Raw genomic sequence first — 27005 nt, 5'->3', positions numbered from 1 at the left:
TTTATTTGGTCTTGGACCTTAATTTCAGTTTGGTCAAATTACCTTTTATTTAAGTTCAGTCCTTGCTGACCGTTTATTAAGTTCTACATTTAGATCCTGCACTCACCACGACATTCACTTTCGGTCCAGCGGACCTTAATTGTGGGTATCAAGCAACCTAAATTTTGTTGCGGTTGCTTTACCGATATATATAATTTCGTTAGCATTTTATTATTTAGTCTTAGACCTAACTTTATTTATGTCTGATAACCTTTAGTTATGTTCTACATTTTAGATCTGTCATGGGAATTTCTGTAAAGTCAAGCACAAATCATACAGTTGTCTCTCTGGTAAGTTTAATTTACACCTGCAGGTGGGCTCACCCCACACAGCCACCTAGTGTGACGTGTACAGAATGAGCACAGAGCATAGGAGAATCACTTCACTTATACAATCAGAAGCCCCTCCCCGCGAGGAGCCAAAAGGTATTCTTCAGCCTCTTGATGTCTGACCAGGTTGGGCAGAGTTCCTGTCTCAGATCTCCGTCTCAGACCCCTGGTGTGCCCTTCTGGTGTGAGACAATCTGTCTCCGAGATCCCCTATCTAGATCTACAACATCAAAAGACTCAAGTCCTGTATACAATGCAGAGTTCCCCTCACCCATCTCTATCAGACACACTAAGTAACCCCTGCAGTGAAGCATTTGCTAAGACACACATGTGAGGGCCATAAACACTTATAGTCCCCTCTGCAACTCTTGTAAGTCACAGAAACACATTTGTTATCTACTTCTTCTAAATACATATCTGTTCTTCTATTAAACATTACACAAATGCAAAATCTGCCATTACAATTCCCCCTTTGAGCCTAAAAGGCTCAATATCCTTTATACATCTTTATACCATCTCATCATCCTGGAAGGGAAACATCCCGGATAGATGAGTTTCAGGAAGTTGAACATATCGTCCAATCATAGACTTGATTAAGGAAATAACCATAGTCTTAAACTCAAAAGACAATACAACAGTTCAACAACACTAGTACACACATGAAAATTCAAATAGGTTTCAACAAACTTCAATAACATATTTTGCAATCATTCAAAAGTAGGCGTGACCATCAATTCCGCCCTTCAGGAATCTGAGTGTCCTTGTTCTTTCTCTGGACAATAGGTCATTTAAAAATTTGAAACGATATGCATCATATTGTCAAAAATGTTCACTGTGTATGTGCCACAATTCGTCCTGATTATGTGACAAACACCTTCTTGGCTAGCATCTTTTCTCAAAGCCATCCTGTGATGCAGAGTCATTCCTGACCCTAGATAGTGGGAGAAAGAGTTGGAAACCCAGCCCCCCCTCTAAAGATGTTAATCTTCCATCTCCAGAGCAAACTCATCTGTTTGTGTGTGTTCTTCACAGTGCTCCCCCCCCCCGGGGCAAGTCCTCCAAAACCTTTCATCTGGAGACACTCACACTGTGGAACTCTCATCTCTTGATTGCACACAATGAGTTGAATCTGTATATGAGCTTGGGTCTCTGATATTTTCATGGTCTCAAACCATGCATTCTCCAGGCTTTGTCAGTTCATCAGGGAAGTCGAACATGAGTTCTCCTTTTGTTCTGACTTTGATGCTCAGGTTATATTTCGTGGTTTTCTTCCTGCCAAGGTTTCACATGCCATATTATTGGTGGCAGGACGACGATGACGGTATTCATGAACAGGGAAACCATCTTTTCCCTCGAACTGCATCCCAGTCGTCCCATCAGGTGTCGTTGTTTTCCCCCTTCTGCGCTATTGTATCAGCAGTGCCCCTCGCCAACCCCCTCTTCAAAGTGTTGCCTCTTCTTGAGATTAGAGACGTGTGGCCCTAATCATTTCCACACCCCTCCTTGCTTGCAAACACGAAACAATTGAAGGCTGAAGGCTCGCACACTGACACAACGCACGCTCCGTCCTGTAGAATCCACTCGTGGCTCCGGAAATCCTCCTTCAATGGCTTGCATGTCTCCAGGTTGACCTTCACTTCCGTCTGTGTGGTGAGAGGCACTTGGTTTGCACTCGTTCCATCGACGTGCTCTCCTGGTTTCCTTCTCACGTCCTTCAACACAATCCAGTCTCCTGGTTTCAGATCATGCAGTTCCCTGTCTATGGATTTCGGTAGGGAGTCCATCACCTGCCTGTGGATATTAAAGAGTACAGGGGACAGGTTTACACAATATCTACCAATTCGTTTTTCAATGTGCTGTTGTCTCCTTCCACTGTTTGTTTCTTTCCACTGCCCGCCACTGGCGGGATGATAGGCACGATGTTGCCTCGTGTCGATACCCATACTCACCAGCATCCTTAAAGCTGTGCTTACAAATGGTGTACCATTATCAGTGGACATCTTTTCGGAATTTCCCAACGTGGAATGAGTTCTCCGAGCAGTGTCTGCGCCACTGCTGAAGAATCCTGTCTAGATGTGGGGAAAGCTTCTACTTGCATAGCATACATGTCAACAAGAACAAGACAGTATTTATTTATTTCTCTAACTTACTCAATTCAATTTAATCTTTATCAAATTCCTCTATAAATGATCAAACTGTTTGTTTGGTAGTGGATTGTTCACTTTGTGGAATCTGGATTTCTTTACCTACTTTAATTGTAATTCAATTACACGACTCAGATAAAAAAAAGTTTTATTGAGTTTTGTTTAGAGTGTTGTTTTTGTACACCCAATACATCTATATCTATATTCCTCCCTTTTGACACACTGACTATAGTCATGTGTCAATTCAAACTAATGAAGAAACATACATAAGTTAAACAATATCATCCATGCGACCCACATCAAAAGTCTGTCAACCACCAAACAAATTACTGATATCCATCAACCAGTTTACTCCTTAAATTTATTAAATTCAATCTGTATTCTTAAAAAATTATTTAATTGCGATTGACCCTTGTTTATAGCTCCTATAACCTACATTAAGTCAATCATTAAAAATCTTTAATACGCACTCCTCATTTGCAGACTGCATACAGTTTGCATAATAACACAGCATCTATCAGCACACAGATGAGTGTGAAGTGAAATAGGTTCATGAATCTCCTATTCAATCAACTCGGCCAAAATCACATGCCACCCCCATGCAAACCTGCTATTAGTGTTGCTCTTAACACTCTTGTCCCTAGCATATTTGCATTCTTCAGTCAATGCACAATAGTGTGATGGGAGTGGTTTAGCCTCTATTGTATCACACAGTCGTAAACCCACTTGGTTATCTCAGTTGCTGCATCCTTTGATGCTGAACTTATCACCAAACAACTATCACTTCTGCATAATTAGCTGTTTATCCTTTAAATCTAATTCTAAACTAGGAGAAAAAAAAACCTTTTTTCTCTTTAGTTAAGAAAACTGCTACGCAATCATTTGGCTATCCCTACCGATGTAGGGAAAAGAGTCGCATAGTAAAAAAAACATTGCATCTCTAAATAGTGATGTCTATCATCTAAGGCAATACTGTCCCATATCTGAGCCACCTGGTTGTTAAAAGGTGGGAGGTATTTTGCTCAAGCAAAATCATCCTATCAGCATATTGGCACCAGTAAAGTCATATATCACAGCGTCACATATCACACATCAAATATCACAGCTCTCTCAGCAGTTGTCGAAACTCTAAAACATTGTTTGAAGCTCTGCTTCCTTTGTTTTTCCTTACAGGAAAAAAAGTAGTGTGTTAACAGACAATCTTTACATATTCCATACGAGGATTCAGATATTCTTTTCTATTTGAGTCTTATCCCTTGATCAGACCCAAAACATATTTGTGCCCGGTCCACAAACATGACGGTACCTGTTTCAACTCAGGAATATCATTAATGTTTACACCAAACCTAAAAATCGTAATACATTTTATCAAAAGATTTACCACATTCAGGAATGAGTTCAACATTCCTAATTTCATTTATCACTATGGAAAATCGTTTGCAATTAACCTTTAACCCTCTTTAAAAATATCTTATTGGTATTAAATGTCTTTTCCCCTCCAGTAGTATTATAATCAAAAGTTGATATTTTAACAAATCTTTTAGCCAATGAGTCTATCAAAACTACTAAGACAACACAGTGTTTACTATCTCAATACAACCAACTTACTTTATCCTTTCTTTAATTCACATCCTCTATAACCTTCTTAAACTTAATTTGCTCTTACTTAAAAGTCCGCTTCTCTGAGTAAATAACATCTATGTTCACATTTGTCTGAAGTCTCTCTGCCTCTGCCTTTCGCAAGAGGGTGTTACTTCCAGAGAGTAGAAAAGAGTCTAGACATCCCATTGATATGCTAGTGTCAAATCCCCCTTTCTCTATCTAACAAATGCAGATGTTATTTAGACTCCAGTTACCTCTAATGCCCTGCGGTGTTTAAATTTAACATACCACTCAATGAACACATCAAATCTTTACCCATAAGATTTATCAGGCAGTGTGGTAACAACAAAAATGAATCTTAAACAATCTCCTTCAACCACATCATGAAAAATAGCAATTCTACAGTGCATCTCTCTATCACTGTTGATAGACCTGTTGCTCCAATCATTATGAGATATCCAACATTCATTTTAGGAGTAATATCACTCTTCACATCTATTAACTGATTCCGGTTCCTGAATCTACAAATATATGTGATGTCTCTACCACTCACTGTGATTTGTGTGTTCGGGCATTAGTTTATACACATCATTTTGAAAATATTTAACATAAGGCACAATAGGCCTCTCTCTACTGATCTTCTGATCAAGCTCACAATGGTCAATAGCAATCTTAATCATCTGTTCTATGTCTAACATTAATTCACATGGTGTGTGTGTAACCGTGTTCTTACTATAGTGACGTGCTTGAAACTCTCTCTCTCCATCTCAGTGTCCTCACCAGATGAATTCCTTCACTGTCCCCAGCTCACCGCTAATCAATCGCACTGTGTGCGCTGCTTCCCAGGGCATTCTCTTGCCCACCTCTTGGTGGAGCTGAGTCCAGATCAGAATCTAGTCGGAAACACTGAGACTGGAGATTATTTCAGTTCCTGCATATTCACTTCAGTTAAACAACATCCATACACTCTTCAATCCAGCACAAATATCCCTACTTTCATTTTCCTTTTTCTTTGTCCTCTCTACTTCATTCTTATTCTTTTTATTTCTCTCTTTTCACACGCAGTTTAGTTTTGAATTACCAAAGATAATTCAAACTCAAACTTCCCATGCTCGGAAAAGACACAGTCATCCTCTCTATTTTTAAACCTATTTTCTCAAATAGGTTGTCTCAGCAATTGTGAACCCGACTCTTATTTTATAAATTTAAACTCTGGTTTGTTCAGCAGAATACGAAATTTGGAAAATAAAGTTCTGCTTATATGGGAAAAGAACTTAAAAGTCTCTTAATTTAATTTTTTAACCAAATCGTTTCTATCTCTTAAAAAATTATTTTAAGATTTATTATGAGGTTGTTTATTTTTCCTTTTACTATTAGCTTTTAAAACGCAATTATACCCCAAATATATTTAAACATATACTCACCTTTTTCTCCAGTTTCGAGGATTCTCAGATTCCTCTCTTTTTCTTTTCTCCTCTGCTTTCTCAGCTGAAATCCTCAGCTTAAATACTCAGTTTAGTTTCATCAAATTCTACATGTTTCTTCTTTCACAGTCACACATATCCATCAACAAAATTTGTTAAGTTTTTAGTTTATTAGTGTTTTAGTGTTAGTAACCTTAAACCTTCAACCAACACCAAAATGCTTTTAACCTTCAACCAAACTCCAAAAAATGCTTTTGTAAGGAACAATAAAAACCATCTCCAATATAATGTTGTCAATTGTAATTACCTCTTGTAATTCCTGATCACTTGGCAAATTTCTCCATTATTGTTCCTACGTTTTTGATTCCTTAATACATTTTAAAATACTCTGCCTGATATAATGCCTTAGAGAAATCTCATATTCACACTTCTCTTTAGCACCTCGCATGCAGGTACAAAATGTACTGGAATTATCAGATTTTCAACAGATTGCTGTACTGAGACGATCCGGACCTGGCCTTGGTCCTTCCGTCCCAGCTACACCTCTATTGCAAAATAATAATAATATTACTATATATTAATAATAACTACTAGTCATGAGCCCGACATCAGAGCCCAATCTTATTTATAATATTTTTTTTTATTTGAGTTTTGTTTTAAGATTATCTTCTTTTATTATTAGCTTTAACAAACCCAATTCTATCTCTTACGTAGTTACTTTTTCCTAATAGGAGGTTTTTAGAAAACTCCTCTCTTTCCCCTCTTTTTTTTTTTTTTTTTTAAAAAAGTTTTTATTTCTCTTGCTTAATACATTTTTAAATACCCCGCCTGCATCATAATACTTTCAGAGAAATATCATTCAAACCCTCTAGACACACTTCTCTTTAGTCCTACGCATGCAGGTCTTTAAATACTTGAAAATACCATTACTTATTATAACAGTTATAATTATCATGAGCCCGACGTCTGAGCCCAATCTTAAAAGTGTGTTTAAATTAATAAACACTCCAATATTTATACTTATATATCTACAATGTATACTTTTTGACCTTTTCCTAAAGATCGAAACATGAAGCTTCCTTGATTCTACACCGATTTCCAAAACCTTGCCATGCAGACACGTCTGTCCCTCAATACAATGAATGAGTGAATCTTTTACCATTGGCCCTTTTCCTAAGGATCCTAACAAAATTTCGCTTACCAGAAAGACACTGCTGCCTGCCGTACTTGGTTCGCCAGATCACTTCAGTGAGAGTACTCCCGGTTCTCCAGCATCAAGCCCCCCACTTCTCCAAACTGTTTAGGGAGGTTGAGGTCAGAGTATTAGACTCTTTGAGCATTTGTCACCTTCAGCAATGAGATCCAGAGCGTCCTCTCACACGAGTGATCCTGCCGACAACGCCAAATTGTCATGGGAATTTCTGTAAAGTCAAGCACAAATCATACAGTTGTCTCTCTGGTAAGTTTAATTTACACCTGCAGGTGGGCTCACCCCACACAGCCACCTAGTGTGACGTGTATAGAATGAGCACAGAGCACAGGAGAATCACTTCACTTATACAATCAGAAGCCCCTCCCCGCGAGGAGCCAAAAGGTATTCTTCAGCCTCTTGATGTCTGACCAGGTTGGGCAGAGTTCCTGTCTCAGATCTCCGTCTCAGACCCCTGGTGTGCCCTTCTGGTGTGAGACAATCTGTCTCCGAGATCCCCTATCTAGATCTACAACATCAAAAGACTCAAGTCCTGTATACAATGCAGAGTTCCCCTCACCCATCTCTATCAGACACACTAAGTAACCCCTGCAGTGAAGCATTTGCTAAGACACACATGTGAGGGCCATAAACACTTATAGTCCCCTCTGCAACTCTTGTAAGTCACAGAAACACATTTGTTATCTACTTCTTCTAAATACATATCTGTTCTTCTATTAAACATTACACAAATGCAAAATCTGCCATTACAGATCCCATATCATACCTGCACATATGATCTTTTACTTGTCGGTCTCCAGACCTTTATCTCATGACATGTTCACTCGGGCTGCAGATGCACTCTAACGAGTCATCTCTATAATTCTATCCGATAAATGTTATAACGATTGTCTGTTTTACCAAAGCATGTATTATTTTGCCTAGAATACTACAACACGAGGTAAGACTCATCATTATCTCACTTCTCCTGATCTACCTTCTTTGTCTTACTTTCTTTTGGGGGTATTCCTGTTCGATGCTCTGCTCCACCCCCTTCTAATCCTGATGACATCTCACAGGGGTCTAAAATGCCAAAGACTGTAAACATTCACTTTGCTTCTGTGCATTTGTCAAATAAACATTGTTAAATTATGAATCAAGTCTCTCCTGATTGAACTCTTAGTTTCGATGCTGGTAATATAAGCCAGGTAAAACTGTGATTTGCATACAAACATTTTGATGGAACAAATTATTTATTTCATCCACCATGAATAAATCCAAGTTTGACTTGCAATGATGCTGATTGTTTATTTAAAACTGTAGATGGGCCCATCTTTTGTAACTGCTCTGGATATACAGTATACTGGGGAGCAAGTATCTTACAGTAATAAAATCTATAGTGAAGTGGATGTTTATCTAGTAAATTTGAGCAATACTATAGATGATTCATGTTTTTAAGATACCTTATCAGTTTGTGATTTCCGTCGATATGCCATAAACTGTTCAGTGCTGGTACAAAGTAATTCCTGCGCCTTCGTGGGTTCAGCTGAAGTGTGCGCATCAAAACTCCATTAGGATCCACGCGCCTCATGGATTCCTGAACAGCCAAAATCTGGAATAGCAGCCTAAGAAGCAGCTTCTATCTGCATTATAGGCAATTAGGACACTACTTCATTCATCAAAAACTATATATGCATATATATATATTCTTCAGAGAGGAAATGTTATACCATTCCTAATATAAAGAGTTATTATTGTAGGGGTATAATGTACGATGGAACAATTAAGTTAATACTAAACGCAGTACAATTACCTTATCCCATACTGTGCCATCTTCCGACGAATGGTTCTCTCGCTCACGCTGAACAGGTGTGCTATGTCCCCAGCTGTGTGCCCCAAATGGAGGTGAGCTTCGATAATATCGGGGGGCAAAAAGTATGACGGATGTCCAAAGGTTGCGTCTTCGTCTTCTGTCTCTGAGAGGATGCAGAGTTGCCGGGCAACTTCTTGAAGACTGGTCCACACTGCTGGGTCAACTTCCACTTCCATTTCAGCGTTGAGCTGAGCTAAATCGTTCACCAATCCATCCAGACGAAATTGAATATAGTCCTTGGGTGCATGGTTCTCTACATCGTTCGCTAATGACCTTAAACCGTTTGCAATGCCTTGTAAAAAAGACGACATTTATAAACCACTGGTGGATAAAATACATACTTAAAATGTAGCTGGTTAAACGGGCTAATATCAAACAGCTACTGGTCAAAGGTCAGCATTGAAAGGCAGAAGTAGTAGAACTGGATCATCACTCTCCTGTGACCAATCCTGCATGAGGCTGAGGTTTTAACCGCCTTTCTCATTAGCATACGGACACAGAAATACATAAATAAATAAATGTGGAAATAAATAAATGTGGAAATATATTTAAGACATTTATTTATCCATTTCTGTATTTATTTCTGTATTAATTTATCCATTTCTGTATTTATTTATACATTTATTTATTTATTTATACTTGAGTCATGTATCGTCCTCCATAATAAATCAGCAATAAATATTTAACTAAGCACACTTTATTCAAAAAGTGCAAAAATTCAAATTGCAATACATCAAAACTGATGTTTTATTGTTTTTATATAGCAGATACTTTAAGAAAAATACAATTCTGGCCTCAAAGAAACATGTTTTGCCTCTGTTCATTCTTTGATAGTACTTGTAAATGAAGAAGCCAACATTGCAATCAAATACATCTGGATTTTAAGAAAATACTATTTACAATTGTTGCCGAGTTCATTCCAGCAGAATCTACACCAGGGACTAGTAATACCACACGAAGCACAACCATGAGACCAAACTTGGTATTACTAAAACATTTAATACCAGTGCTATAAAGATAAAATTATCATGCAACCAATATCAATTATTTAATTAATTTAAGTGGTTTACTGCATTTTCATTTAGGCTGCCTGTCCAGTATGTCAGATGGAATACCCACTGGATTATTTACAAACCCATGCCAGCTAATGCGGAGACAGGTGAAAGAATATTATTTTTTCTCTGTAAGAGATAAACAGAAAATTCCTATTTGGAATAGAGGACCGGGTCATTAAAAGTTGAATTTCTACTGGATGGAGAAATTCTGCGCTATTGGTATATATGGCCTGAGAGAAAATCAATGACATTAATTAAGCACTGTTCTGACTCTGGTTATTTTGATACCATCAGAATCTGAATATAAAGTACATATTCTGGGATACATAACCCCCCTCAGGGAACTGCGGGACACCCCGAGGCAAAGAGACGGCAATCCAACCCTTTCTCGGCCCCCAGGGACGCGGTCTCAGGACCGCCGCGCTCCCCGGGTCTCCCCCTGTCCTGAGGGCCGGGCCCCAGGCCCCAAATATTTCGTGGCCCCTCCGCCCAAAAACATGAAAACACAGCTGTTCGGGCACCCGCTGCCAGAGGGCACCTGTGAGGCAGCGCTGTCTAAACGCCTGCCACTGTCCCGAGCTTCATCTCCGGGCTCCCCCGGGGGCCCCCGACCAGCTAGAGGTCTGAAATTTGGCACACTCTCTCCCCTGGGTACCCCGATGGCTCAGCCCGGTTTTCAAAGCTCTGACCGTTACAGGGCCGGAGATATAGGCAACGCCCCCTTTTGCTCCCGGGGGCCACAGCTCAGGTCTCGAAGCACCCAGCGGTCCCAAACTTGCAGCAAACCTTCAGTCAGGCACCCAAATGGTGCACGTAAACTTTGGTGGCTCTAGCTCAACCGCAAGTATAAACACACCTCCATCTTTCACTCGCAGCCGCTCAATGCAAAGCAGGCCTGTTAAAAAGCAGTTCAAAGGGGCCCCTAGAACGGGACCCCGACCGGCTAGAGGTCTGAAATTTGGCACACGCTCTCCACTGGGGCCCACGATGGCTCAGCCTGGATTTCAAAGCTCTGCCTTCTACGGGTCCAAAGTTATAGACGGCGCCCGTTTCAGCCACCGGGGGGTTATAGATCAACCGGCCGCTGCTTGGGCCCCGAAGCACCCAGAAACCCCACATTTTCATCTGGGGCCCCAGGTCGGGCACCTTTATTTTCGTGATCCTAGCTCAACCAGAAATAATTTCCCCACTTGTTTCCATATCAGAAGCTACAAAGGGTGTCAGACTCCCTAAGTCCAAGAGCCTGTATTTTTCCCCAAACTGGACAGGGCAACTTTTTTTCTACAAGGTCTGCGGACACGAGGCCAACATATGTTAACAAGCTATGCGTCTGGAAGGTGCATGTGGTGTTTTCAAAGCTCTATGTATTTCGTGGCCCTTGCGGGAGGCGGGTCATTTGCAATTCACAATGCATGGGAATGAATATCCACATGTTAAATGCCTACAAGTGTCCGGGGCCAAGTTTCAGCCTAAATAGCAATAAAATGTTGGAAACTTACTCTGATGCACTCACATGATACCAAGTATACACATTCTAGCACATCAGACCTGTATCTACTCTGTACGGCTAACTCCTGAAAGAAGCAATGTACTCCTATGAAAATCTAAAAGGAACCCTCCTAAAATTGATTAATTGATACAAAGGTCACAAAAGGTCACGTTGGCCCCTGAGTACTTTTTACTGAAATTAGAAACGCAGCCTGAAAGGCCGCGAGCACGTCGGGAAAGGCCCTCAAGCTGGTGGTAATGGTCCCCAATGTAAAAATGCCTCCAAGTGTCAGAGTGTGTCTTTTGGGCCCCTGTCTGGGCCCCTGAGTAGCTAGAGGGCTGGGATCTTGTATACAGCTTCAAAAGTGATGACCCACTTGTGTTTTGAAAGCTCTGTGAGTTACATGTCAGAGAGACAGAGCCTGTGCCGGTTTTGCTGACAACACACCCAGGGGAAGTTCAGGCCCCTAGGCACCCAGGGGCCCCAAAATCGCAGCATTGCTTCAGCTCGGCCCCCAGGAGGTGCATGCAAAATGTGGTGGCTCTAGCTCAACCACAAGTACCAAAGGAAAGTTGTCGAACAATCTCAGATCACCAAACACCATCATCGAGCGTCTGCTCGAAAACATATGGGTCGAAATCAAGGATGAAGATTTTGAGATCACCCCAAAAATGATGAAACACCTTGACAAATTCGTTTTCAAAAAAATCTGCAAAAAGTGGCACGGTGTTGTAAGTGTGCTGTTTGAATTGGAAATGGAAGACCCAACACTGGACAAATATATTGTCTCTGTCTTCAAAGATCTGCTTGTGACACCACCATAAAGATCCAGCGCCATCAGTAGATTTTTCTCCTCATTGTGCTTCTCCAAACTCTTTTCCTGATTATTTCTGTTTCTTTGAGAATCAAACACTTAAATACACAAAACAGTAAACTAATGAAAAGATATTCAATATATCCTCATTTCTTGGTGTTTTTATTTATGCCTCTTAAGCCCTTACTCCTTTAAAAGAAATGGTCTCTTGTCTATTACAAAAGATTTAGGAATATACATATATAAATATCCATAAATTGTCTGTCATATAACCCCATATGCATCTCTTTTCCACATGACAATGTTTCCTTGTATAGTTTGCTGACATTCTCAACAAGGTTGTAGAGTAGGTTTTTCTAAATTGAAAAAATGAAAGAGTTGGGCGCCAGACAGGGCTTCTTCACCTGTCAAAAATGTTAATATCTCCCAGTAAGAGAGTTAACCCGGATAGCTTATTTACCCAACTACAAAAGGCATCAAAGAAAAAGAAACCACAAACAATCAATTCGGTTAATCAATATATATTCCATTGAATTATTCAATCAAGTTAACAATCAAATCAAAAAGGTATAATTGATAAACAGACAGAACTCATATTGACCAAAATATCCAGTAATCAATGCAAACAAATTCATTTCCAAATAAGAACAATTAACCGTCCATCAAATAAACATATGAAAGAAGCTTCCATTAAGAGTTCATGATGAGTATAGGTCGAGTTCAGATCAAGTGTGAGATTGTGTGTGTGTGGGGAGAGTGTTCAGGAACAAAACCGTTTGTATATAATATGCCATTCAGTTCATAATTCGATTTGTAAAGAGGGATATGTGTGTGGGTGTGTGGTTGTTGGAGAGGGGAGTTAGGGTCCAATGAAAAGGTAAAGTGAGGGAAATGTGTGTTCTTTATGGCGGTCCTTTAATCTCCAGGTAGAGGGAAGATGAGGGGTGAAGTTTCTAGAGGCCAAGGGAATTCGGTGAAGCCAGGAGAGTTTCAATAGGGAGACTTAGCTTGTTTGGTTCATCCAGGAAAGAGGGAATCACGTTCCAATCCGAGCAGGTTAGATGGTTTTTTTAAATCCACTTCAGGCTCCAGGGATCAGGTTTCTTGCCTCATGGTCCAGGACGATTGTGAAATAAATCCAGCCGGTTCTGGGATCATGCTTTCCAGAAACTAGTTTATCTTTTTTATGATCTCCTTCCTACATTTGCTCTCACTTCACATGCTTCCACTCCATGCTGCCTTTGTTTGAATTTCCCTCTTCTCTCTGGCTCACAGGTGTGTCCCATTTATCATCTCCCTCGCCCCTCCTTTTCCTGTTGAGGAGTAAAGGGCCATTCTGTCTTTTTAGTTTTCTCCTTTTCTGCTACAAGGTCATTTATTTATGTTCTAGTTTATATTTCGAAAAAAACAAGTCGGCAAAATAAATCTAAAGGACAAAAACACAACCTACATGATCATTACTAACTTCACACGAACAATCTCCTGAACAAAACTGTTTTAACGACTGAAAATTCAAACTGTAAAGTGTAAATAGAAAACTGTCAGGTAGAGATCAAAGACATCTCATCCTCTTTGGAGAAAAATAGGCAGCAGGTAATTGTTCTGAATGTGTTAGAATATAACGTAAGATTCTTCATGTGTTCAGCCAATCAGGACAAAGTTATGTTGTCACAGGGCTGGTTCCATAGACTGGGTTCCCAGGTTCTGCAGCTGAAGGAGAACAACTGCACGGTCTGATTACAGCTGACTCGCTCCCACAATATTTTAAGGTCATGTGACATGGTGATGTTTTGCAGCGCTGGTAAAAGTCAGACAAAATTTCTAACCAGCATGCATCACGTTAAATCAGTGCGGTGCAGAGTCACATGAAGTCAAAAGAACCCATGGTAGCTACCGCTGCTACAGCAACAGTCAATATTTGGGGGCGTGGCTTGTTGGAAAGCCTGGTGCTATGATGTCAGACTAGCTGCTTAGTTATCTTTGATGTGTGTGTTCTCTTTGGTGTGTGCTATAATCTCATCTCTGATATCTCCTTTGTCCTAGTTGATCAGTGTATGGTAGGTGTAGTACACAGAGAACAGAGAGAGCACTTCCGACAGGAATAGTACGATTTTCAACCCGATTTTTAAAAACTAAGCCAAACAATATCAGAAACATGAAGATGGACATCGACAGCATTCTGCCCATTGTGACGTCCTTTTTCAAAGGCATGACATCAGAACAATGGAATCTTTCGAAAGCAGGCAAACCTGATGTGGCCACAATGACCATACTCGGAGAGAAACTGCTGGAAATTGTCATTTTGATGACACAATCCATCATGAAGGGTCTTGAGAGCACAGCTGTGCCTGTGTCTGAGAAGAGTGTGATTTGCTCTTTGGGCAACACACTTCCTCAGGTTTTTGCACTGGCTCTTGATGTTCCAGATGAGATCAATCTTGTAAGTTCAGAGAATTTGACCCAGTTGACTGCTAAAGAGATTGCAGAGTGTTTCAACTCTGTCCTTTCCATGAGCGTGGACAGTGTGAAGGCAACTACTCCTCGTGTCACACCTCCAAAAAGACTACAAGGTATGATTCAACAGGCCGGCAAAAATTATCAAAGGACTCATGAGGAATCTGAAACGTATGTGTGCACCTTCTAAGAGCAAAAAGAAGGTCTACCAACAACTGGTCAATGAAGATGACAGTCAGTCATCATCCTCATCCCAGAAAACAATCTCAGAAGACAGGGAAAGTATTCTGTCTGCAACATCCAAAACTGTCCAGGAGATCATTAAGGAGGAGGTCTCTCAATACACAGAATCTACTTACGATGAAATATCCGACTATGATTATGATCAGTTGGAATCTGGCTCCACTCTGGAGATTAAGAATGTTGCAGATGACGTTGCTGAGGTGATTGTTGATGAAATCATGTCGCAAAAGAAAGATGATCTAGAAACAGCCCAGAGCACACCCTCTCTGAAGAAAGTGTCTGAAAGGATTAAGACATGCGCTGCAAAGCAGTTTGCCCAAGCGTCCATTTGTCATATTGTGGGCAGACTGAATAACAAGTACTTTGACAGCCTTTACAACCCAGCCTTTGACAAGGTTTTAAGTAGGCAGTCAATGCAATCTGTCATGAGTGATATTGACACTCTGCTTCCAACAGCAGTTGGTGAGATAAAGCAGGGGCAGAATGGGTCTCAATGGATGGATGATATTTTCAGTGGTGAAACCCTCGAGTTAACCAACAAGCTGAATAATATCCTAAACAATCACATAGATAGGATGAGATTTAAGATTACCTCACGACCAAAAGCCTCACAACCACAGTGCACAAGCATAACGGTTTGTCCGTCACGTGCTATCATATCAGCTGACATCCTTGCCATTGTGTGGTGTTTCCTTGGAGTAATGAGGTGGTGGCTTCACACACAGTCAGAAACTCTCACTTCCAGGGTGATAACACATACTTTAGAAAAACCTGTGTCAGAGGGCCCGATCGGTGGGGCTAGTCTGCCTTCGGCACCTGGTAAAGGGTCTGGCTCAGAAAGCAAGGTGACCACTCCTGAATTCAATGAAGAATACAGAGAAGAGCAAGAACCAACAGTGGAAGGAAGGATATTACCCATCAGGATAATTGTTCTGAAGCTGGTTTCGAGGATCTTTGCTAAAGCAAAGTTGTCGAACACTCTCAGATCACCAAACACCATCATCGAGCATCTACTCGAAAACATATGGGTCGAAATCAAGGATGAAGATTTTGAGATCACCCCAAAAATTATGAAACACCTTGACAAAGCCGTTTTCAAAAAAATCTGCAAAAAGTGGCACGGTGTTGTAAGTGTGCTGTTTGAATTGGAAATGGAAGACCCAACACTGGACAAATATATTGTCTCTGTCTTCAAAGATCTGCTTGTGACACCACCATAAAGATCCAGCGCCATCAGTAGATTTTTCTCCTCATTGTGCTTCTCCAAACTCTTTTCCTGATTATTTCTGTTTCTTTGAGAATCAAACACTTAAATACACAAAACAGTAAACTAATACAAAGATATTCACGTTCCAATCCGAGCAGGTTAGATGGTTTTTTTAAATCCACTTCAGGCTCCAGGGATCAGCTTTCTTACCTCATGGTCCAGGACGATTGTGAAATAAATCCAGCCGGTTCTGGGATCATGCTTTCCAGAAACTAGTTTATCTTTTTTATGATCTCCTTCCTACATTTGCTCTCACTTCACATGCTTCCACTCCATGCTGCCTTTGTTTGAATTTCCCTCTTCTCTCTGGCTCACAGGTGTGTCCCATTTATCATCTCCCTCGCCCCTCCTTTTCCTGTTGAGGAGTAAAGGGCCATTCTGTCTTTTTAGTTTTCTCCTTTTCTGCTACACTTCTCCCCCTCTTGACAAGACCACGCTTAGTGGCGGCTCAGAGTTCTGGATCCATTTTTCAGGCTCAATCTAGAAACCTAGGAAATCTTCCTCCTCTGAGCTTTCCTGAAGGATGTCTAGTACTCTTTGTTTTTCCATTTTCTCCAAGTCTTCAGCACTAGGGTAGAAAGGTTTAAGGTTACAGACATGCACCGTTCTTACATCCTGACCGGAATCCTCCAAAACAACTTGATAGTTTAGGGGTCCAAGTTGTCGAACTACACGGTAGGGTCCTTTCCACTTTTTTGCCAGCTTAGAGGTGAATTTCTTCTCAGCATGGGACTGAGGGAAATTTCTAACCCAGACTCTTTGTTTAGGTTTGAATCCAACATCACGGCGGTTTTTGTTGTAGTTCCTCAGTTGCCTTTCTTTTGATTTCCTTATATTTTCCTCAACATCTGCTTTGAGTTGTTTTAGTTAATGGACTACATCATAAACAGGTGCATCAGGTGGGTAAATCTTTCCCTTCAGAACTTTATCCATTGGACTATTGAGCTTCCTACCAATTTGAAGTTCTGCCGGTGTTACCCCTGTAGTTTCTTGAACAGCAGAGTTTATTGCAAATCGGAACTCTGAGAGGTACTGATCCCATTTACCATGATTGTCATTTACATAACATGCTATCATACATTTAAGAGTACGATTCACTCTCTCAGTCATATTAGTCTGTGGATGATATGCTGTGGTAAGCTTGGGAGTCACAGTCCATTGTTCACAGAGTTCACGGAACACAGAGGACACAAACTGGGGACCACGATCAGACAAGATGTAATCAGGTATGCCCCATCTTGTAAAGATTTCCTTCCTTAGGAATTTAGCCACTGTCCTTGCTGTAGCAGTTTGCAGAGGAGAAAACTCAACCCAGCGGGTAAAGTAATCTACTACTACTAATAGGTATTCCTTTCTTTCTGAACTTCTTGGTAGTGGACCCATAAGGTCAATGCCTAACATCACATTAGGGCCTTTGACAGAGGTTTGTTGCATCTTTCCAGCAGGTTTCTGATTACCTGCTTTGATACTTTGGCAAATAACATAGTTTTTTAAGAAGTTCTTCACATCTGTCCACATTCCCGGCCAATACACTACTTCATAAAGCCTTTTATAGGTTTTGAAGATACCTGCATGTCCATTTAATAGATTCTCGTGATAGTTTTCAAGTATCTCCTGAACCAGACTCTGGGGAATGTAGAGCCTATAGTGGATCTGATTTTCTGCCATCTGTTTTTTGTGATATAGTTTATCTTCCAGGACAACAAAATCCTGTTTCAGTTTTTGGTTGTCAGCTAGCTGCTTCATGATTTTCTCCACATTAGGTTCTTTATGTTGCTCTTCCCAAACTTTTTCCAGGGAAATAGGGATATTCCCATCTTTTTGATTAGAGTACAGGCAGCACTGGCTGAAAGGGGGGATCCTCGAAAGAGCATCAGGAGCAACATTTAGTTTTCCTTTCCTGTATTCCACAATAAAGTCGAACCGTTGCAATCTTAGTGCCCATCTGATCAAACGACTTGTGGTTTTTGTTGATGAGAGGACCCATTTCAAGGCAGAATGGTCTGTAATGACAGTAAAGAGATTTGGCTCCAGATAGTGTTGCCATCTTTCTAGAGCCCAAATTATTGCAAGGCACTCTTTTTCTGTTAGAGTAATTTCTCTCAGCTCGGTTTAAAGTTCGACTGGCATAAGCAAGAACGACTTCGCTTCCAGTGTCTGCTCTCTGCGTCAACACAGCTCCAAGACCTGTATTACTTGCATCAGTACAGACAAAGAAAGGAAAGTTAAGATTTGGGTGGCCTAAGATAGGTGGTGAGATCAAACTGGTCTTTAGTTTGTCAAAGGAATTCTGGCATGCTTGACTCCAGAAGAAAGATCTTCCTTTTTTCTTGAGATCATTTAAGGGCTCAGCAATTTTTGAGAAGTCTGGTACAAATTTATGATACCATCCGGCAAGCCCCAAGAAACTCTGAACCTCCTTGAGGGTGTTCGGTGCTGGATAGGACCTAATTGCCTCGACTTTGTCAGGATCAGCACTGACTCCTTGACCAGAGACATAATGTCCCAGGAATCTGAGTTCTTGCAGGCAGAATCTAGACTTCTTGAGATTTATGGTCAGATTAGCTTTTTGGAGTCAATCTATTACAGTTCGCAGACGTTCAAAACGCTGAGTCACAGATGATGAATAAATAATTATGTCGTCTAGATATACTAAACAGATTTCTCCCTGTAGGCCCTCCAGGACTTTCTCCATTACTCGTTGAAAGGTGGCTGGGGCATTCTTGAGACCGAAAGGCATGACATTGAAATGATACAAGCCAGAATGAGTGACAAAGGCAGTTTTTGCTTTACTGCCAGTATCCACTATTTAAATCAATTGTGGAGAAAAGGGAGGCTCCAGAAAGGGACTCCAGTATTTCATTTATGTTTGGGAGAGGATATGCGTCTGTTTCAGTGACAGCATTGACTTTCCGAAAATCTACACAAAATCGATGTCCCTCCATCTTTTTTCGGTGGTAGGACTACAGGGGACGCCCATGCAGAATAGGAAGGTTCAACAACTCCAGCAGTAATCATATCTCTTAATTGTTCTTTTACAATGGCTTGCTTACCAGGATTCATCCGGTTAGGCCTTTGTTTGTTGGGTACACAGTTGGTAGTATAGATGGTGTGCTGAAGAATATCAGTTTTTCCAGGCTGATTGGTGCAGACCTGTGGGTTAGACTCAAGGAGCTGTCGTAACTGTTTCTTTTCTCCATCTTGCAAGTGAGCATGTGACACAGCAAGGTTGATGTAATCTTTGGCTTCCAGTCGCACCGGTTCCAGAGAGAGAATGGGAGGTGGAACAGAGCTTATCAATGAAAGATTCCATACTGGACTGGTCTTTGACGTTCGGATGTTTGATTGATTTTCATGAGCTCTTTTTCCTGGGGGATGGGCACTGCCTGGTTGAAAGGGATAAGTAACAGGGGGGTTGGACTTGAAACTGTATACATTGTCAGCCACATTGATTATCATACCGACACTACAAATGAAATCAAGACCACGAACCATACCATAGGCTAGAGCTTCTGACCCAAGTACAACTGTAGGTAGAGTGGACACTTGTCCTTGAAGTTCCACAGAGAGGTTTTCCCATCCAATAGGAGTGGCGGCTTCGCCATTGGCCAGATACAAGGGACCTTCTACCCATGGCTGGAGGTCAGCCTTTGACCCCTTTAATTCCACCCAGAGGTACTCATGAATGAGAGTGTAACTGGCTCCGGTGTCAACTATGGCTTTTCCACGCCAAGTATCAATGGAAATCGGCACAAGGAGTTGATGGGGACTGGATGAGGTATCAAGAGGTTCGCATGTTGTCTCTGAATTTGCCACAGTTGAGGTTTCATGCACTCGTTGAAATATCGGTTGGACAGGTTTTTTGGATTTCACAACTGACACAGAGCCATTGCCAGGCAGACCTTTTGGTTTTGGAGGTCGGGGAGGGTGCTTAGGCACCTGCTGCTGGTGATAATTAGTGAAATTGCCAGGTGAGTGGTAATGTGGACAGGAACCAGGAGGGTGGTTTCCTTGACATCTCCAGCACAAAACTAAGTGTCTGGTTTGATTTTCAGGTTGAACTGAGGTGATATTTTTGGGAAAAGGGTAAGGATTTCTAACACCCATTCTCTGATTGTATCCAAGATGTTGTTCATAATCTCTTTCTAGTTGGTGACCCGGGAGAGAAAATCTTCTGCCTCTACCTCCAACAGTGAAGAGAAGAGAGGGCCGAAATAACTTGGGTTCCGGACCTTCTTCACAGGGATCCAAAGACCTCTCTTTGGTCATCTTATATCTGGTGAGATGTTGAAATTCTGATTTTCATGACTGTTTAGATGATTTCTCAAATACAAAATCAAACATAAGAAATAATACCTTTAAAGGGTTTTATTTGGAACGGGTGTATTAGTCATTCTCTCTGGATTATTGTGGATTAATGATGTTAATCTGACTCGTCCTTGTGGCAATCATCCTAGTTGATGGCATTTTTCCTGTTTTGCCGGAGAAAGAAACAAGGATTCGTGGAGACGTCCACGTCTTAAATTGAGTGTTCAAGGGAAATTGTAGGTGTGCACGATTTCATACACTTAATTGATAAGGATGGGTAACAAGGGAAGTAAGGGACTTCAAAACCCAGAAAGTCCAAATGGTGGGCTTTATGGTTGCAAGAGTGAGGACGGGAAAGTGTGACATTTTCTTCCAATATGGTCCAGAGACTTTGCTTTTCCTCATAACAGGTCATTCATTGTCAAAAAATTTAACTTTTAAGAGAGAAACTCCTCGAGAAAGAGGAAGAATTAAAAAGCAATAAAAAAAATTTTTTTTAAAAAAGAGAAAAAATAAATAAATCAAGGTTGCAATGTGGAAAGACAGAAGTGAATAAGAAAGTGTCTTGAAAAGTGGGAAAAAGAGGCAGAGTGTAGGGACAGAAAACAAACATTTAAACAGATGGCTAAGGTTGATAAGAAGGAAACTGAGAAAGTTGAAAAGAAATCATAGATCTCTGTATTCTCCATTACAGGGTGTGGCAGTCCTCGCCTCGACACCTGCCTTCCTCCTCACCTACGACAAAACCCTCCTCCATATGATGTGCAGAGACCAGACTCCACCAATCAACGATCAGGCCCATCTCAGACTCCACCCACCACTCTCCCAGTCTATGGAGACGGGGCAGCGGGAGGACTGAATGATGACGCCACCTCTTCCTCATCTTTAGGCCCCACTGACTTTGCAAAGATATGTCCGCACTGTGGGGGAGACCTCCGTCTGACTTCACCAGACTGGGATGATGCGGTTAATGCACCATACGTCAACGTTCTCAACACACTCCTCAACGCCCTGAGGACCGCCTTCCCCAATAAAATTGACATGTCCAAAATAACAGGGTGCAAACAACAACCAGGCGAAACCGTAGGCGATTTCCTCACACGTCTGACCGTCCTGTTTAATCAACACAGAGGCATCCCCATACCTGACACCCTTGGCAACAAGCCAGGGGCTTATGAAACACATCTGAAACAGGCCTTCCTGAATGGTCTGCTCCCCCCACTATGGGCAGATGCAGGCCACACCTGCATTGGGCTTGAGGATGCTCGCTTGACAGAGGTCAGATGTCATGCTGAACATGCTGAACGTCAACACAAAGAAACCAAAGACAAAACTCAGCAGAAAAAGAATCAACAACTCCAGAAAGCACAGCTAACCATGATGCAGGCTGTGTCAGCCCTGTCAAGGCCACGCAGACAAGATAACGCTGAGAGCGGAGCCAACTTCACTGTACCAGGAAGAGAGGGGCGCGGACGTGGCCGTGGGCGAGGCTTCTCTGTACACTGGGCAAGGGACTGCCCCCAGCAGCGAGAGGAGGGGGAGACAAGAACTTTCACTGCTGACTGAACTACAGAAAGTGAGGAGGGGGCAGACGGGGGGGAGATGACCCATCTACCCGCCGAGGATCAGAGAAAGGGAAGTGAACCACACACACACACACACACAGAAGCTAAAGCAATGAAGAAATCGCTTGCTAAACTAACCGCACACACACACACACACCAGAGCAAACACAACTTTGTGGTTCTTATGTTAAGTACAATAGTGATGCTTTTAAGAAAATTCCTCAACTCGAACTGTGTGTTAACGGTCACAAACTTAATTTCATGGTCGACTCTGGTGCAGGTTATTCTGTGGTTAGGATGTCAGATTTGCCCACATCTCCCGAGATGAGTGGTCACTTTATATTCTCTCAAGGTGCCAGCAGTGCCACTGTAAAAGAAAATTTCACAAAACCTCTCAAATGTGCCGCTCGGTTTGACAAACATCCCATAAGGTTTGAACATGATTTTCTGTTGTCTCCCTGTTGCCCAATTAATCTATTAGGAAGAGATGTGATGATTGTGTTAGGCCTCAATTTAGTATCCTCCCCTGATGGAGTGACAGTTACGCACAATTCTTCTTCACAATGTCACAGACCACACATGAGCAGCTGCTTGTATATCAGTGGCAACTTCCTATAAATGCCTCCACTGATCTGCTCTCCAGGTCAGGGTCTCTCGACACCCTTTTTCAGATTTTATGCACACTAATTCACTGCATTGCACTTCACATGTGACAGACACAGCAGATCACGTTTATGAATCTCTGTTTTTGCCTTTTCCTGATGATTCTCTGAAAGTGTCCAATATTTTTTGGTCTGGTTCCAGAAGTGCAGCTTCTGTCTCACTCACTGACCAGCAGATGGCACTGTTTCGCGTCTCGAATTCCAGCCCTCACATCTCGCTCTCCAAGTCCCATGATGACCAGTGGCAAGACTTAGGCCCATTTGTCAGATCATGCCAGGCTGCCGTTGATTGGCAACCCACAACCACGCCTGATGTAATGTATTCACCCAGTCTGAGTGCATTTGATCTAAAAATGTCTCCAACCTTCTGTTCTCCAGCCACACGCTCATTTGTTGTGACTGAAAATCACCTTCATTCTTATGCAATGTTGTCCAGCCCCTCTGATGTTTCTCCTTTACTTTCAGATCTGCCTGAACAACCCAGTCTCATCAGAAAACGTACACCACCTACGTTGGTCCACTTGGAAAAACGTAGTATTCTCACAATTTGGCCTCTCAGATTGTGAGATACCTACGTTTTTGTCTGCCCATTGTTTTGCATTGGCCTGTGCCCACGTCACGTGACTCTCAAGATCCCGTCTGCGAAAACGAAAACATGGCGGACATTCCTTGTATTTTCAGATAAAAATGTCATTTTATAATATAGTTTGGGCATTAAAATACATTCTGACACCATTTCTAGCGAGAAATATGCTCTTTGCTTCCACAATCTTCAGCCAGTTCATGCTTACGATCTATATTTTATTAGTTATCACGAATATTTTTCAGATCTCGCCAGAAAAATCGTAGTAATGTAACGTTTTTATCGTTGCTATGGTGGTTGCTGTGAACGCTGCCATGCCGTAAACCACGTCGTAGCGTGCTGTTTGAATCATCGTCTGTGCGTTGCGTCGTTCAGTGAGCGTGAACGTTATTCACGTTATTTGATATTAATATTTGATGACAGATTACACCTCTAATTCGAAGGATCTAAGAAGTCCCCGCAACTACATTCATACCGAGGCGGGCCCGAGTGCGCATGCGTGAGCGGACCTGTCGTGTGACTGTCGTAAATAAGTTTTTACGGTCCATTTAACACAAAGCTACGTCATAAACATGGAGCGCTTGGAAGACGACGATGTTATAATCCTTCTGTCAGGTAAGTAGTTTATTTTGTTTTGTTTTTAAATATTGTAACGATCTGGGTTTACAGTCCGAGTGCTGACACAGCGAATGTGGAGTCTGTCGATACAGACAATGGATGCTATTCATTTGCTAATATTCTATTGTTTGTACTCAGGCTACGGCCCATTGTAGCCTGTGTTACCTGGGATGTGAATACATGGTTGGTGAGACCAGTTCCAGACGCATAGCTCATCATTGAGGGACGCTACAATATAAATATAAACATAAACAGATCATGTAATGGTATAAGGAAAGTAACAGAAACCACGAATCAGCCCATAAAATAGTTCTACACGATACAGTGTAGGGTGCAGGGTGAAAGGCCCATTGTGGGGCCTTCACTATACATTCATTCTAAGTTTTGAGAGCTTCCCTATTTTTGGAGTGTGATAGTTTGATTTCGTCTTTCAAATTAAGGATGGTTTATGATTGAACTTTGATTTATGAATGCTTTAGATTAACAAGGGATGTATTTGTCTACCATTACTCCACAATATCAGATCAATTTGGTTTAATATATAGTATGCAATATGACAATAATGTTTTCAAAACAAGATGTTCGGGCGTTGCGATACAATTTAAGTAACAATTGGTATGTTCTGTTTTTTAATCAAGGAGGATCCAAGTGAAGCTACAGGAGTTTCAGCAACGTCAAAAACTGGGACCGAACAGTTTGTTTGGCTTGATGAGGAACAGGAAGGGCAGCCTCTCCCAAAGAGAAGGAGACCTGGAGAGAAACAGAAGCCGGGTTTAAGCCACTGCCACCATCCACATACATCGAGGAAGATGAGGGAGAGAAATTCTCCTACCCTTAAAGAGGTACTTTTAAGTTACATACCACAAACACCATTTTATATAATATACTAAATATATATTTTGTATTAAATCCCCAAAGTACGCTGGGTGAAATATAAGTTAATATCACACTGAAAGAATACCTCCGCTGACTAACGTTGATGTTACTGGAATTTAGTACATCAAATTATTTTTCCCTTGCTTCCTAGAATGGTTGATTTTTGACCAAGCATGCTTCCCTGCTGTGATTGTTCAACTGGGAAAACAACTTTTTCCACAGGAAGGCAAGTCAATTTGATTGGAAGGAATCTAAATGTTTTTTGGGGAAAAAAATGTATGCAGTAATGTCATTTAAGATTGCTTGTGCATTGAAATAATTGCTTTTTGTCTTTGAATTTCAGGGCGATACACTCAAAGACTTTTTCAGTGGACATTGCTGATCTAGTTGAAAGTGGGTACTGGCCAGCAACTGTCAATTTTAAAACCTTGTATGCAGTGGATTGGTTCACTAAATATGAGGATCTCAAGATTGCGGCTCTGGGAATGTCACGGCAAGCTTTTGTTAGCATGCCTGAACATCGCACAAAAGTCTTAGGTCGGTGAGTATAAAATGGAACTAATTACCCACTGCTTGCAATATGTTTCCCATATATTTACTATAATATAGTGTTGGATTTTTGTCTTTTTCTAGCAGATTAAGATATGTGGGGATACCATGCAGAATGCATTACTGGAATAGACCTATGACAAATTTGAAGTTGAGAGGCTGTCTCAGGTGCAGCATTCAGTGCCCTGCGTGCACACCCTCCATGTTGGCTTTTGCAGTGGATGGGATCCGTAAACTATACGGCTTTAAGAGCCAACCAGGGTAAAAAATTTAGAGTGCCATAAACAGTACATTTGTAAATATGTATATATTTTTATATGTTTGAGACTTGATTGATTTTTTGTTGTTCTGGCCAAGGATTCTGAGGTGTCTTCCTTGGTTGACTACATCCATGAGACGACAAAACACGTAAAGTTATATTACATTGTCCCTTATTTTACGACGCAACGTTTTCTTGTACCCTACCAATTTTATTTATGAATAATGATGTTTGGAAAGTAGAAAACAAAAACCCCACCACCTTCTGAATTTATCCTTCTCCTACGCACCTGTCGCCTGTCTCACGAAATAGATGTGCAAAGTTTTCCTCTGTTATGTATAATGATGACCCCATCAAACATCATGTTAGCAATATTTACACCTTTTTAATTTATACTGTTTATTTCTGTCTACATGTGTGAATTTGCCTTCATTAGTTTTAGAAAAGAGCGATGTATCGGTCAGTGGGCGGCAGCACGAGACTCACTAGTCTGTAAGTAGACGAAGGCGTTGAGGTTGCTGTCGGCCATTGTTTTTTTGCTTAAGGGACTGAATATGTTCCGTGCAGAAATATTTGCACTTCCCTTATATCTACAAAAACTGCTTGCTTCACAGACTGCAGTTTTGTTTTGCTCCGATGTGGTGTGCAAATACTAGCCGTATCTGCAAAGGGTTGTGCAGCATTAACATTTTGTAACTCTGATTTTGTTTTGACAGACTGTGCAAAGGACCTTGAGAACATCACCACTCTACAGGAAGACACAGTCCAGTAATGGGTGTCAGATGTTCAGCAGTGGACGACAGGTACTGTGGAAAAAATGTATGTCATTGTTGCACAATGTCCTTTGACTCTGTTTACACAAGGTCTACACAAAAAGGTTTGATTGTAAACTGATATTGGCACTAATTCATTTTATTCTCCTCTTCACAAGGACCAACCAATCAAAATGACTTACAGAACGCCATTGAGGACTCTATTTGAGCATTAAGCAGCAAAGATTTCAGCTGTATCGTCAGGCTGGTGAGACAACAAGATGCCAACTTTAATGCCAATTTCTTTGTGTAACATACTGTGACAAAATGTATTGATTACTATTTGTAGATTGTAAAAATAGCTAACTCATTTATAAAAAAAAAAAAACTAGAATTACCGCACTGCGGTTGTATGACTCCGCTAACCATTGCAGTTTCTGTGTACATATCTCTACATACCTTTTCTCATATAAATGTCACTGTAACCTCGACAACTGAAACCGTAAGATGAGGTCATTGTGGCCTTGACCTTTTGACTTTAAGGCAAATAGTCAGATGGACAACCCGAAAACATACAGTTATGCCTCCGGCAACTGGCTATTGCAGAGGCATTCAAATGTTAGTGTTTGGTTTCACATTCTAGATGGCAATAAGCAGAGACATCAACTCAGGAAAAAGATTTCTGTAGAAAAGAAAGCCTTGTATGTGTGTATATATACATACACACAAACGCACTATTAAAACGTTTTGTTTTTTATCATATATTCTCAGGCAGTACTGAGGCATTTACGGAGACGGGAGATGAGGGTCTACTCTGCGTGCTCAAGAGAAGATTGCACAAAGTTCAAGCTCAGCAGGCTGCAGTGGGTCCGACATATTCTGGAACGGCAACAATGTCTTTGGATGACTCC

At 41.2% G+C, this 27005-nt stretch overlaps 1 long non-coding RNA gene across 1 annotated transcript; it reads right to left on the bottom strand.

The window, feature by feature from the left end:
- Positions 1–262: 262 nt before the first annotated feature.
- On the bottom strand, positions 263–7833 carry LOC117754531. Its single transcript, XR_004612454.1, has 3 exons — positions 7596–7833; positions 1803–1805; positions 263–276 (listed from the first exon to the last, which is right to left on the bottom strand). It is a non-coding gene; the product is annotated as an uncharacterized LOC117754531 (long non-coding RNA).
- Positions 7834–27005: the final 19172 nt, after the last annotated feature.

This window comes from Hippoglossus hippoglossus, chromosome 21 (assembly GCF_009819705.1).
Source record: "Hippoglossus hippoglossus isolate fHipHip1 chromosome 21, fHipHip1.pri, whole genome shotgun sequence".
In the NCBI taxonomy this organism is placed as follows: domain Eukaryota; kingdom Metazoa; phylum Chordata; class Actinopteri; order Pleuronectiformes; family Pleuronectidae; genus Hippoglossus; species Hippoglossus hippoglossus.
The sequence above is the reverse complement of the archived record's forward strand: the minus strand, read 5'-3'. Positions and strand labels throughout refer to the sequence as shown.